This window comes from Oncorhynchus tshawytscha, linkage group LG25 (assembly GCF_018296145.1).
Source record: "Oncorhynchus tshawytscha isolate Ot180627B linkage group LG25, Otsh_v2.0, whole genome shotgun sequence".
NCBI classification, from domain to species: Eukaryota; Metazoa; Chordata; class Actinopteri; order Salmoniformes; family Salmonidae; genus Oncorhynchus; species Oncorhynchus tshawytscha.
The window spans coordinates 257,546-269,954 of NC_056453.1; the positions used below are offsets into that span (position 1 = coordinate 257,546).

The 12,409-nt window shown below is 39.6% G+C and overlaps 1 long non-coding RNA gene across 7 annotated transcripts; it reads left to right on the plus strand.

Moving 5' to 3' along the window:
• Positions 1-620: 620 nt before the first annotated feature.
• LOC112224053 lies at positions 621-11,148 on the plus strand. Of its 7 annotated transcripts, none has more exons than XR_006079898.1 (8): positions 621-920; positions 2,264-2,341; positions 3,044-3,128; positions 5,586-5,706; positions 5,879-5,950; positions 6,546-7,550; positions 10,280-10,483; positions 10,589-11,148. It is a non-coding gene; the product is annotated as an uncharacterized LOC112224053 (long non-coding RNA). The 7 variants fall into 7 exon arrangements; XR_006079896.1 differs by having other exon boundaries at positions 10,565-11,147; XR_002949418.2 differs by having other exon boundaries at positions 622-920; positions 6,546-6,675; positions 6,783-7,550; positions 10,280-11,146.
• Positions 11,149-12,409: the final 1,261 nt, after the last annotated feature.

The following is a 12,409-nucleotide window of genomic DNA, read 5'->3' on the forward strand; positions in this document are numbered from 1 at the left end:
TAGTGTAACCTTTTATTTAACTAGGCAAGTCAGTTTTTTATTTCACCTTTATTTAACCAGGTAGGCTAGTTGAGAACAAGTTCTCATTTGCAACTGCGACCTGGCCAAGATAAAGCATAGCAGTGTGAGCAGACAACACAGAGTTACACATGGAATAAACAATTAACAAGTCAATAACACAGTAGAAAACTAAGGGGGAGTCTATATACAATGTGTGCAAAAGGCATGAGGAGGTAGGCGAATAATTACAATTTTGCAGATTAACACTGGAGTGATAAATAATCAGATGGTCATGTACAGGTAGAGATATTGGTGTGCAAAAGAGCAGAAAAGTAAATAAATAAAAACAGTATGGGGATTAGGTAGGTGAAAATGGGTGGGCTATTTACCAATAAACTATGTACAGCTGCAGCGATCGGTTAGCTGCTCAGATAGCTGATGTTTGATTGAAGTTGGTGAGGGAGATAAAAGTTTAACTAGGCTAATTCTTATTTACAATGACAGCCTACTCCATCCTCCCCATCTGCCAGGGATTATTTTGCTAAAGGGCCCTAAACAGTTTCCCATGCATTGTCAATGGGGTTTGTAAACCAACACGGATGTAATAGAATTCTGGCCACATGCTGACTCAGTGGCGCTCCTCAATGCAGGACGTAATAGTGGGGAGGGACGCACACTCTGTAAACAGGAATAGGTGCAACAAGCTAGTTAGTCACATAAATGTACGTTCAGCCTGTTTATTATTTCAGTCAGATTTTACGAAGTCAGCATGGCTTAACATAGTTTCTTTCGTTTTTGACCTCGACATTTTTGCTGGATAGATACTGTCATAGCTAACATGCTGGCGCTGCTAGCTAGCTAATGCTAACGTCGCTCATATCTGGATGCATCACTCTATTTCCGGAGAGAGCAGCATACTGGTAAGGCAACTTTGCTTTCAAACGTTTTAATAATCTGTTAAATTGTTTTACAATCAAGCTAGATAGGTATTATGTTATTCATTTGTTGTTTCTTTGGAGCTAGCTATCACTAGCAAGCTAGGTGGATAATAATGTGGTAACGTTACAATATTACCACAGATATTTCACCGGAGGTATACATGTGAAACATCCTGTTAGCGTTTCCTCTCACTACCAAATTTTGTAGTAAGAGGAAGCCCACTGACATTTTCTCATAAATTAAACATTTGATCTCCATACAGTTTTCTGTTTCCAAAACTAGAATCTATAATAAACATAGTGCACTAAGTTTGGTAGACTTGACTTACCTAATTGTTTATATAGATTACTTTGTTTAGGACGATTACCTTAGATAGTGGGCGTTTTCCTAATGAACGTCATGCATATTCAGTGAGGCACACATGGTCTTCGTCCTCTTCTTGGCGGTAGCTAACTAGCTGTCCAAAGTAGATATCTAGCTGGCTAGCTAATTCACAACTAAAAAAACAAAACATACTTAGCTTAAATAGCTAGAAATCGATTTCTTTGCAAGTTTTCCCTCTACTAGTACTCCTTTTGTGAATCAACTTTTTTCATGATAAGAAACATTTGCCATCAATAAATACCTTGTTTACTGTAAAATGGAAGGGAGGAATATCCCTTTTCTAGTTTCCAGATGTTGAAAGGTATTTCATAAATAATAAAGATGCATTTAGAGTAACTATTACATGGTGAGGCACATGTTGTTGACTATGTCATCTGTAGTGTGCTGTATCCATGACTACCCATTGAATCAATCACCAAAGCAATAATCACTGATAGATCAAACATGCTAGCTACCAGTAATGAAACAAATCTATAGCTGGGTTTAACACAACTACCATGAGGCAGCATGGCTAGCTAACGTTAGTTTAACAATGTACCCAGCCATATTACATATTACATGTTAAAAATAGGAAAAACGGCAAGGTGGATGAATACTTTTGCAAGGCACTGTACATTTATTAAACGCCTTTTAACATGGTGAAAAATATAGAACATATAGACACCATGAAAGTAGAGCATTTGTTCACAACCTGGAAGAACACATTGTGCATGCATCCCATGATTAGGAAAATGGCAGAAAGACATACACCATGTGTAGCATTAGAGCAGAGCTTCAACACATCTATCAGGTTTCAGAGGGCAGCAACTGAAAATGTTTCATAGAATAAAGTGTGGGTCTTTATTCTAATGTTTCATAGGACAGGATAAAGTGCGGGTCTTTATTCTATAATATGTTCTCCGTTATTGGGGGTGTTGCTAATCAAGCGATGGTTGTTAAGGTGGTGTCTTACAGAGGAGTGCCCGTTTTGATTGAAGATGAGTGTGACGTAGACCCCAGAAGTCTGCAAACTACAGGGGTGAGTCCATATACACTACTGACTATAGCAGGACACGATCCATAAGAATGTCAGGTCCTCATTTGGGTACTGGTCACAGGAGTAGCAAGAAAGGCTGCCTTTCTGCTGACTTCTAGAGTCTACGTCAAGCTCCTTTTACACATACAGAGAGACAAAACAACATGAATGCTGTTTAAATTAACTGTAGAGTACTATAAAAACATATCTAATATCAGTGTTAAGTCCCTCTTCTCCAAATCTCCAGTCCAACATCTGCATCTAATTTTGAACCTAATTTGAATATGATGACCATGCTTTTTTATTGACGTCACTAAGCCACCCGACTGACCAATAAACGTGACTTTGAAAGGATGTGGTCTATTTTAGTAGAATGTCTTTGGTTACTGAATGACAACAATATAGCCTTGTTCACTACTAGTTGGCAAGTTGGTTGATATGGGGTGCAGTATGCTAGCGTCGTTGTTATTCGTTGGGTCCCTTGACAAAATGATGTTTTTTTGACTTGGTAAAATAAGCTAATGGTTGTGTGCACTCTTACTATGTAGAATTGTGTGGTTTGGTGGCAGATTTTCATAAGAAAATAAACATATACTGTATATCATCAGCAATTCTCAATCAGATGAGATACACGGCTAACCCATATTGTATTTCATTCATTCATAAATGTAGACACTAATTATTGTTAATATTCCAATTCTCTAGGCCCTCCATTCCCAACCCTGAAGCCCCCTGTCCCCAGCAGGAAAGACCAGGAAAATGTGTTGGCTTAACTTCCTATGGAGAAAATGTAAGACAACTCAATGTCATATTTAGATTTTGTTACTTACATGAATAGAAGCATATACAAACAATCTATCAAATGTATTTTATAAAGCCCATTTTACATCAGCAGTTGTCACAAAGTGCTGAAACGGATACCCAGCATAAAACCCCAAAGAGCAAGCAATGCAGATATAGAAACAATGTGGCTAGGAGAAACTCCCTAGAAAGCCAGGAACCCAGGAAGAAACCTAGAGAGGGACCAGGCTCTGAGAGGTGGCCAGTCCTCTTCTGGCTGTGCTGGTGGAGATTATAAAAGAGTACAGACATTTAGCCAGATTATTCTTCAAGCCGTTTAAACGTTCATAGATGACCAGCGGTGTCAAATAATAGAGGGTTATAGAGGGTGCAATAGTTAAGCACCTCAGGAGTAAATGCCACTTGGCTCTTCATAGCTGAGCATTTAGAGGTTGAGACTAGAGGTCGACCGATTAATCGGAATGGCCTATTAATTAGGGCTGATTTCAAGTTTTCATAACAATCGGAAATCTGTATTTTTGGACACCGATTTGGCCAATTTTCTTTATTTAACTAGGCAAGTCAGTTAAGAACACATTCATATTTTCAATGACGGCCTAGGAACGGTGGTTTAACTGCCTTGTTCAGGGGCAGAACGACAGATTTTTACCTTGTCGGCTCGGGGATTCAATCTTGCAACCTTACAGTTAACTAGTCCAACGCTCTAACCACCTGCCTCTCATTGCACTCCACGAGGAGCCTGCCTGTTACGCAAATGCAGTAAGAAGCCAAGGTAAGTTGCTAGCTAGCATTAAACATCTAGAAAAAACAATCAATCACAATCACTAGTTAACTACACATGGTTGATGATATTACTAGTTTATCTAGCTTGTCCTGCGTTGCATATAATTGATGCAACGCAGGGGGATTGATTTAACAAAAGCGCATTTGCGAAAAAAGCACAATCGTTGCACATCCAATAGTCAAAGGTATATGAAATACAAATGGTATAGAGAGAAATAGTCCTATGAATATTATATTAACTACAACCTAAAACCTCTTACCTTGGAATATTGAAGTCTCATGTTAAAAGTAACCACCAGCTTTCATATGTTCTCATGTTCTGAGCAAGGAACTTAAACGTTAGCTTTTTTACGTGGCACATAATGCACTTTTACTTTCTTCTCAAACACTTTGTTTTTGCATTATTTAAACCAAACATGTTTCATTATGTATTTGAGGCTTAATTGATTTTTATTGATGTATTATATTAAGTTAAATTAAGTGTTCATTCAGTATTGTTGTAATTGTCATTATTGCAAATAAAATAAATCAGTATCGGCTTTTTTTGGTCCTCTAATAATCGTTATCGGTATCGGCGTTGAAAAATCATAATCGGTCGACCTCTAGTTGAGACAGTAGGTCCGGTAGAGAGAGACAGGATCAAACAGCGGGTCTGGGATAAGTTAGTACCTCCGGTGAGCCTTGAGCAGGTCAGGGTTCCATAGCTGCAGACAGAAACAGCAGAGACTGGATCAGCAGCACGACTAGGTGGACTGGAGACGGGGACAGCCAGGTAGTCCTGAGGCCAGGTAATCCTGAGGCCAGGTAGTCCTGAGGCCAGGTAGTCCTGAGGCCAGGTAGTCCTGAGGCCAGGTAGTCCTGAGGCCAGGTAGTCCTGAGGCCAGGTAGTCCTGAGGCCAGGTAGTCCTTAGGCCAGGTAGTCCTGAGGCATGGTCCTAGAGCTCATGTCCTGCATCCTTTATTTCATTCGAGTCTAGACTAAGCCCTAGAGGTTTGTAACTTCACATGATTTAACCAACTTGTCAATCCAGATCTGAATATTTGATATCCTTTTTACTGTACTCTGTTTATAGTAATTTTTCCCAAGCTAATCACTGATTGGCCTACTACACAAATGTGGTCAGGTTGACACCTCTAAGTCATAACACAGAACACACACACACATCAAATTGCAAGAGCAAGTACAATGAGCAGTTGGGAAAATGAAGTCACACGCAGACTTAATTAATTTGTTGTATTGTATTTATTATGGATCCCTATTAGCTGCTGCCAAGACAGCATTACTCTTCTTTCGGTCCAAAATTAAGGCAGTTGTACAATTTTAAAAACATAACAATACATTCACAACACATTAAGCGTGTACCCTCAGGCCACTACTCCACTACCACATATCTACAACACAAAATCCTTGTCTACGTAGGTGTACAGTGCGTATGTTATTGTGTGTATGCATGTGTGTCTTCACAGTCCCCGCTCTTCCATAAGGTGTATTTTTATCTGTTTTTAAAATCAAATTCTACTGCTTGCATGAGTTACTTGATGTGGAATAGAGTTCCATGTAGCCATGGCTCTATGTTCTACTGTGAGCCTCCCATAGTCTGTTCTGTTTAGGTTAGTGTGTAGTCAAGGTTTTGTCATAAATTATTTTGTGCCCATTTTTCAGATCTGCCAACCTGCTCGGTGGGTGACAGGTAACTGTCTTTCCACCAAGCTGTTCACTTCCTGGAGTGGCACGCTGGAACTTCCAGAGGCTTGTAGACCTGAAGCAGTGTGATGTGGTCCAGGTAATTATCAAACTCACTCAATCACTCACTTTGTTTTGTTGTATAATTATTTTAACTTAAGGAATATTTCCTTAAGTTAATATTCCCTAACCCTTAAGGAATATTTCCTTAAGTTAAAATAATTATACAACAAAACAAAGTGACTCTCTTTTATATTTGACACCCCTATTAGCTCAACCACAGTCTTCACAGCTGTAGTCGTCTGCCCCTGCATCTGCTACCCCGGCCACGACAGGTGATACAGGTAATTATCACATATATGTATACACACATGCACGCTCTCCCTCACTTGGGGCTCTATTCAATCACGTCCACTTTAGCCGACATCCACATAGTGGTTGTTTTGGTGGTGTCTGAGGGGGAACTGTGTTAGAGCTGTCAAATCCACAAGAAGCTCCTGGAATTATACCAAAAGTGGACATTGCCATTGGCTGCATGGAGTCGCATTAACAAATATCTCATGCAGCCCTGTTCACAAGTTAGAACATTGCAATTTGAGATTAAATCTACACCTCGATTAGGCTGGTAGAAATCCTCATTATTTAGTTGAATGATTTTGAATTTGAGTGACATTATTTCTATATAACCTACACTTTCTAGTTCAGAACTTGTAACGAGAAAAGGACGGGTGTGGTTTTGTGACAATGATCAAGAGCTGCTGCTTACTGATTTGACAGATCCAACGCAGTTACACCTTAGACACGGCCAAAACATCAGCTATGCAGTGTCGGCTATCGCCGGTTAACAGTTGATCTGATTGAATCTAGGCCTTACACTCATTCAGTCTGTTTAATTGTATGATTACTGTCAGTTAAGAGAAATGTGCCCATCTGTTTTAGATCTGCCACCCCCCAGTTCAGCTGCAGTCACAGCAGTCCTCTGCTGTGGTATTTAATTTACCGGCTGCGCCAGTTCCTACTACACTGGCCGTGAAGGGAGAAACTTTTGAGGATTCCGAGATGGATGCAGGTAATTCAGAATTATATTACATATGCTCACTCACACCAACAGATGTACACACAGTCATGTTGTTGAGCTGTTTACTTACTGTCACTTTGCATCTCCACCACTGCCAGACAGCCTCACCCAGAAGTGCATACACTGGGTCTATCAAGACTGACAAGCAGAGATGGGTGGCTGACAAGGAAAAATAAAGCAACATGCCCTCACACACATTATCCACATTGTAAATAAGTTGTAATTGTTTATTTAATCTTTGCTCCATTTTATTTTAGGATTGGCGATATCTACTCCTACATGTCCATTCTCAATATCTACATAATTACTCTAAATATCTATCAAATCAGTGTAATTGACAATATTGTAAAAGACTTAATGTGTGGCTTAATGTGTACAGTTAGAGGAAATTCTGTGTGCTTTTTTCTGAATTGAAAAACATGTCTCTCTCACACACACACATTGTGTCTAATTTAAATAAATTGTAATAACCTGTTTATTTCATGTATGCTCCATTTTATTTGAGGAAAATATCCACAAAAAAGTACATTCACTATTAAAGCAATGTCTTTGGTTTGTTGGATATTTCTCTGAATACAATGTGTGACCAGAAGGAAGTTGGCAGACCTGCAACCCTTGGACTGTGTAGGTTTTGTCATCTGGACCTGAAAAATAAAGGGATGTAAAGTGCTTCAAACTCTGACTAAAGACACGAGGTGGGAAGGAGAAAATCCCATCTCAGACAATCATTGGTGCATCTGACAATCTGCTTTGAAAACAGCTCATACAAGCCAGAACAACTAAGAAGGACATTGTCGACCCCTTCCCCATAGAAGGATTTATTGGTTTCAACAAAGACGACAGACGACGGACAAAGACATCCACACGTAAATCCATTAATTACTTCTTATCCCAAAATGGCCGATGGTTCGTGTGCAAGGTATATGATTAATGTCCTATAATATATCCATAAGTGTTATTTTCCTCTCTATCCCCTCCCCCTCCATTTATGTTGTAACTAGCCATCATATCTTGTCAGTCCACTAGGGACTTTTGTCTCTGATATGAGGTAATGATTAATAAGTTACTGTTATCAATATATAACTGTTATCAATATATAGTTAATTAATTGTTACATGATTAATTTAATTGGGTAACAATTTAACAGTTATTGGATTGAATAAATAAGTTATCAGATTAATGAAAGTCACGTCACGACAGTGTTGCATTGAAAGTGGCTAATATTGCGTTGATTCGATCACAATTTCCACAGTAAAGGGAAACGTTGATAGTGTTAACAGGAAAAGCTCTAGAACAGTGGTCACCAACCTTTTCTGAGTCAAGATCACTTTGAGTCAAAATGCAAGCTGAGATCTACATAAGCCTATGCAACATTAATCAGCTGTACTGGAGCAATAAGGTTTGTGCAGTAAGATATAGGCCCAATACATTATCACTGCATATTTGCTTTGTTTGAATTGACCTGCCAATGCATTGTTGTTTGGGCCATTTAAAAAAAAATATATTTCAGCATTTGAGGTAGGCTATATGATCACACTGGTAATAGACCCGTTGTGGTATTACTCGTGAAGCACAGCTGAGTGTGCATACATTTTAAAATGATTTGCTTTTATTTTACTCTGCTGATGGTGCCTGCATCTGATGGTCAGTCTCACTATTTCATGATCGTGTTCTAATTCCCTATTTATATGGTCAGGCCACCGTCTGTCTTACACCAGTCATTTATTTTGTGTCCCCTGACCAGTATTCATGGATACAGCTCTCAGATGATAAACATATGGTCCTTGCTATTCCGCCTCTTTTGGACATCCCTGTCCAGTTTAATTTTGACATATAAAATGGTTAAGGTTAGGTATTTAATGTGGTTATGTGTAAGGTTAGGGTGGGTAATGGTTATGCTTTAGAGTAGGGATGTCCCAAGGTCCAGCAAATTACATTCGGCCACTCATGGTGTGCAGTGGCGTGTGAAAGTATTCACCCCTCTTGGCATTTTGTTGCCTTACAACCTGGAATGAAAATAGATTTTGGGGGGCTTTGTATCATTTGATTTACACAACATGCCTACCACTTTGAAGATGCAAATTTTTTTTACTGTGAAACAAACAAGAAATAAGACGAAAAACTGAAAACTATTCACCCCCGTAAAGTGAATACTTTGTAGAGCCACCTTTTTCAGCAATTACAGCTGCAAGTCTCTTGGGGTATGTGTCTATAAGCTTGGCACATCTAGCCACTGGGGTTTTTGCCCATTCTTCAAGGCAAAACTGTTCCAGCTCCTTCAAGTTGGATGGGTTCCGCTGGTGTACAGATTCTCTTGGTTTGAGGTCTGGGCTTTGACTAGGCCATTCCAAGACATTTAAATGTTTCCCCTTAAACCACTTGAGTGTTGCTTTAGCAGTAAGCTTAGAAATGGAATTGTCCTGATGGAAGGTGAACCTCCATCCCCGTTTCAAATCTCTGGAAGACTGAAACAGGTTTCTCTCAAGAATTTCCATGTATTTAGCGCCATCCATCATTCCTTCAATTCTGACCAGTTTCAAGGCCCTGCCAATGAAAAACATGCCCACAGCATGATGCTGCCACCATGCTTCACTGTGGGGATGGTGTTATCGGGGTGATGGGTTTGAGTCAGACATAGCCAAAAAGCTCAATTTTAGTCTCATCTGACCAGAGTACCTTCTTCCATATGTTTGGGGAGTCTCCCACCTGCCTTTTGGCGAACACCAAACATGTTTTCTTATTTTTTCTTTAAGCAATGGCTTTTTTCTGGCCACTCTTCTGTAAAGCCCAGCTCGGTGGAGTGTATGGCTTAAAATGGTCCTATGGACAGATACTCCAATATCCACTGTGGAGCTTTGCAGCTCCTTCAGGGTTATCTTTGGTCTCTTTGTTGCCTCTCTGATTAATACCCTCCTTGCATGGGTATTAATCAGAGTTTTGGTGGACGGCCCTCTTGGCAGGTTTGTTGTGGTGCCATATTCTTTTCAATTTTTTAATAATGGATGTAATGGTGCTCTGTGGGATGTTCAAAGTTTCAGATATTTTTTTATAACCCAACCCTGATCTGTACTGATCTGTACCCATCCCTGACCTGTTTGGAGAGCTCCTTGGTCGTCATGGTGCCGCTTGCTTGGTGGTGCTGCTTGCTTTGTAAGTAAGCTAGGTGGGAATCTATCTTGTGATTAAACAGACTTATTGAAGGTTATTTTACTGATGTAAAGATCATGGACTGTTTCCCTGTTTTATATTAGGAAACTTTTTATAATATTCAAATCATGTTTCCATACCTCAGTATCTTTAGAGTATCCCGTCTGGCAGATCAAAGTGCCCTATGGTCAGGAGGAGAGCAGCTTTTTTGGGGGAAAACATTCCCCCAGATGAATACAAATTTAGCGGCCTTTAAGACAGGAGGAGGATGCTCGTTCCCCTACAAAAAAAGGATCGTTGTCAAGAAAATGGAGGACAGAGATTGTGTGGTTGAATTGGTGGCTCAACAATTTGTCCAAGGTGGTCTTGGAGCAGTAAATCAATACACATCACTATATTGTCATTAACACTTATTTTAAATATACATACTGTCTCTAAACCATAACAGGTTGAAATATGGTCTCAACTCTCTTGGGCTGCTCGAGGCATTGGGGAACCATCCGGACAGCTTCCGAGCACTCCATAAAGCCTCCCACTGCCAGGGACCTGTGGGACCTGCTTAAAGTAACCTATTCCATACCTGGCGGCAACCGGCCATGTTTGGAGAACGACACCATCTGCCACAGGTTCAACTGGCTGGCTGAGGTGCAAGGTAAAATAGTAAATTGTTCCAGTTTATCGGTAACTGTATATTATTCAATTTTGTGATTGAAATGTTTTGCTGTGTACTCAGATGGAGAATGTCCTCCTCTAACAGTGGCAATGGTGTTGGAGTTTGCTACTGGGGCAACCCCTTGGGTTTGAGGACACCCCGACCATCGAATTCCTCCACACAGCGCGAGGGCGTCTCGCCAGGCAGCAGAATAAAAAGTACCCAAAGGCAAACGTGTGCTGTGACACTAAGGCTCCCTCTTCATAGCACCTACAATGCCTTTAGGGAATTCATGACCTCCGGTATTGTGAATTCCCCACATTTTGGTGTTGCATAAAAACATTTTTACGATACAATTGTATCTTGTAGCACTAAACTACAGTAGCAATTGAGTGTTTGAAAATGTAACTGCACATCAAGATTTAAGCATTTATCTACTTACATCTGTATTGTTTGTACAGTGCATTCGGAATGTATTCAGACCCCTTGACTTTTTCCACATTTCATTATGCTACAGCCTTATCCAGAAATGGATACAATCATTTTTTACCCTCATCAATATACACATAATACCACATAATGACAAAGCAAAAACAGGTTGACATTTTTGCAAATGTATAAAAAAAGGAAATGACATTTATTACCCTTTACTCAGTACTTTGCTGAAGCACCTTTGTCAGTTATTACACCATAGGCTTTTCTTGGGTATGACACTACATTTTTTATTATTTAATAGATTTTAGAATAAGGCTCTAATGTAACAAAATGTGGAAAAAGTCAAGGGGTCTGAATACTTTCCAAATACACTGAATTTCCATATTGGCTGTTATTGTTCACTTTACGATCATTAAAATTAAATTATACAATCCATATTGCTTTTCTTCGTGTTAAGGTTTAGTTTATTTTTTACTCTTTACTGACACTTCACTAATAACCAATATGCTTTGCTGATATTGACTGAAGTACTGCTGCCATATTGCAGCCAACTCATCCAAATCTGATCATTTGTTCTTAATGTAGGACATCAAATTAACTTCAGCCAGTATCATTTAATTAGAACGACATGAAATACGGCTTCCCATCCACTGCATTAAGTGACAGCTCCACTTCTGGGAACTGCACCTTTGTAGTGAAATTTCAAATGCATTGATCTAAGAACTAGATCAATTAGTCCTAGGCTCTCCAACCCTGTTCCTGGAGAGCTACCCTCCTGTAGGTTTACATCAGGGCTCTCCAACCCTGTTCCTGGAGAGCTACCCTCCTGTAGGTTTTCAATCCAACCTCAGTTGTAACTAACCTCATTAATTTATTAAGCAGGTAATTATTAAAATTAGGACTAGATTAGGATTGGAGTGAACCTACAAGACAGTAGCTCTCCAGGAACAAGGTTGAGAGCCCTGCATTAGTCCATCTTCAGCCACATAATTTGAGCTATGTGTCAACAATGTTATGTTGCTAACTGTAATAAGTTGCTGTTAATTAATCACAATTATATAAAATGTAACGGGGGCCGAACCACCAAATCCCTATCTTCATAGTTGTTGTTTTTTAACTATCAAGTGTGCTCCACACAATTATTTATTTTAACAATTTATAAAAGTCCCGATTGGGCATTACAAAAATGTAAGTTCTGTTTTAATAATGCCCTTTCAGAAATTTCTGTTGTCCTCCCACAGCAGGCACGCTCTGAAGGCTCCAATCCAGTGCTTGCAGTAGGCCTCTCCTGGGTCGTGTTGTACTGAGTGGAAGACAAATATTGTGTCAGCAGGTGGAATGTTGTGCTAAAGCGCCGCAGAGCAAAATGCAATAACCATAGGTCGTATATCTTAACAGTACCTGACTTTCTCCAAATATGACCAAACAGAATCGTACTGGGATGTGGAAGTACTTAACTTTTGTTAAGGCCACCTGTGTCTAAACTCTGGT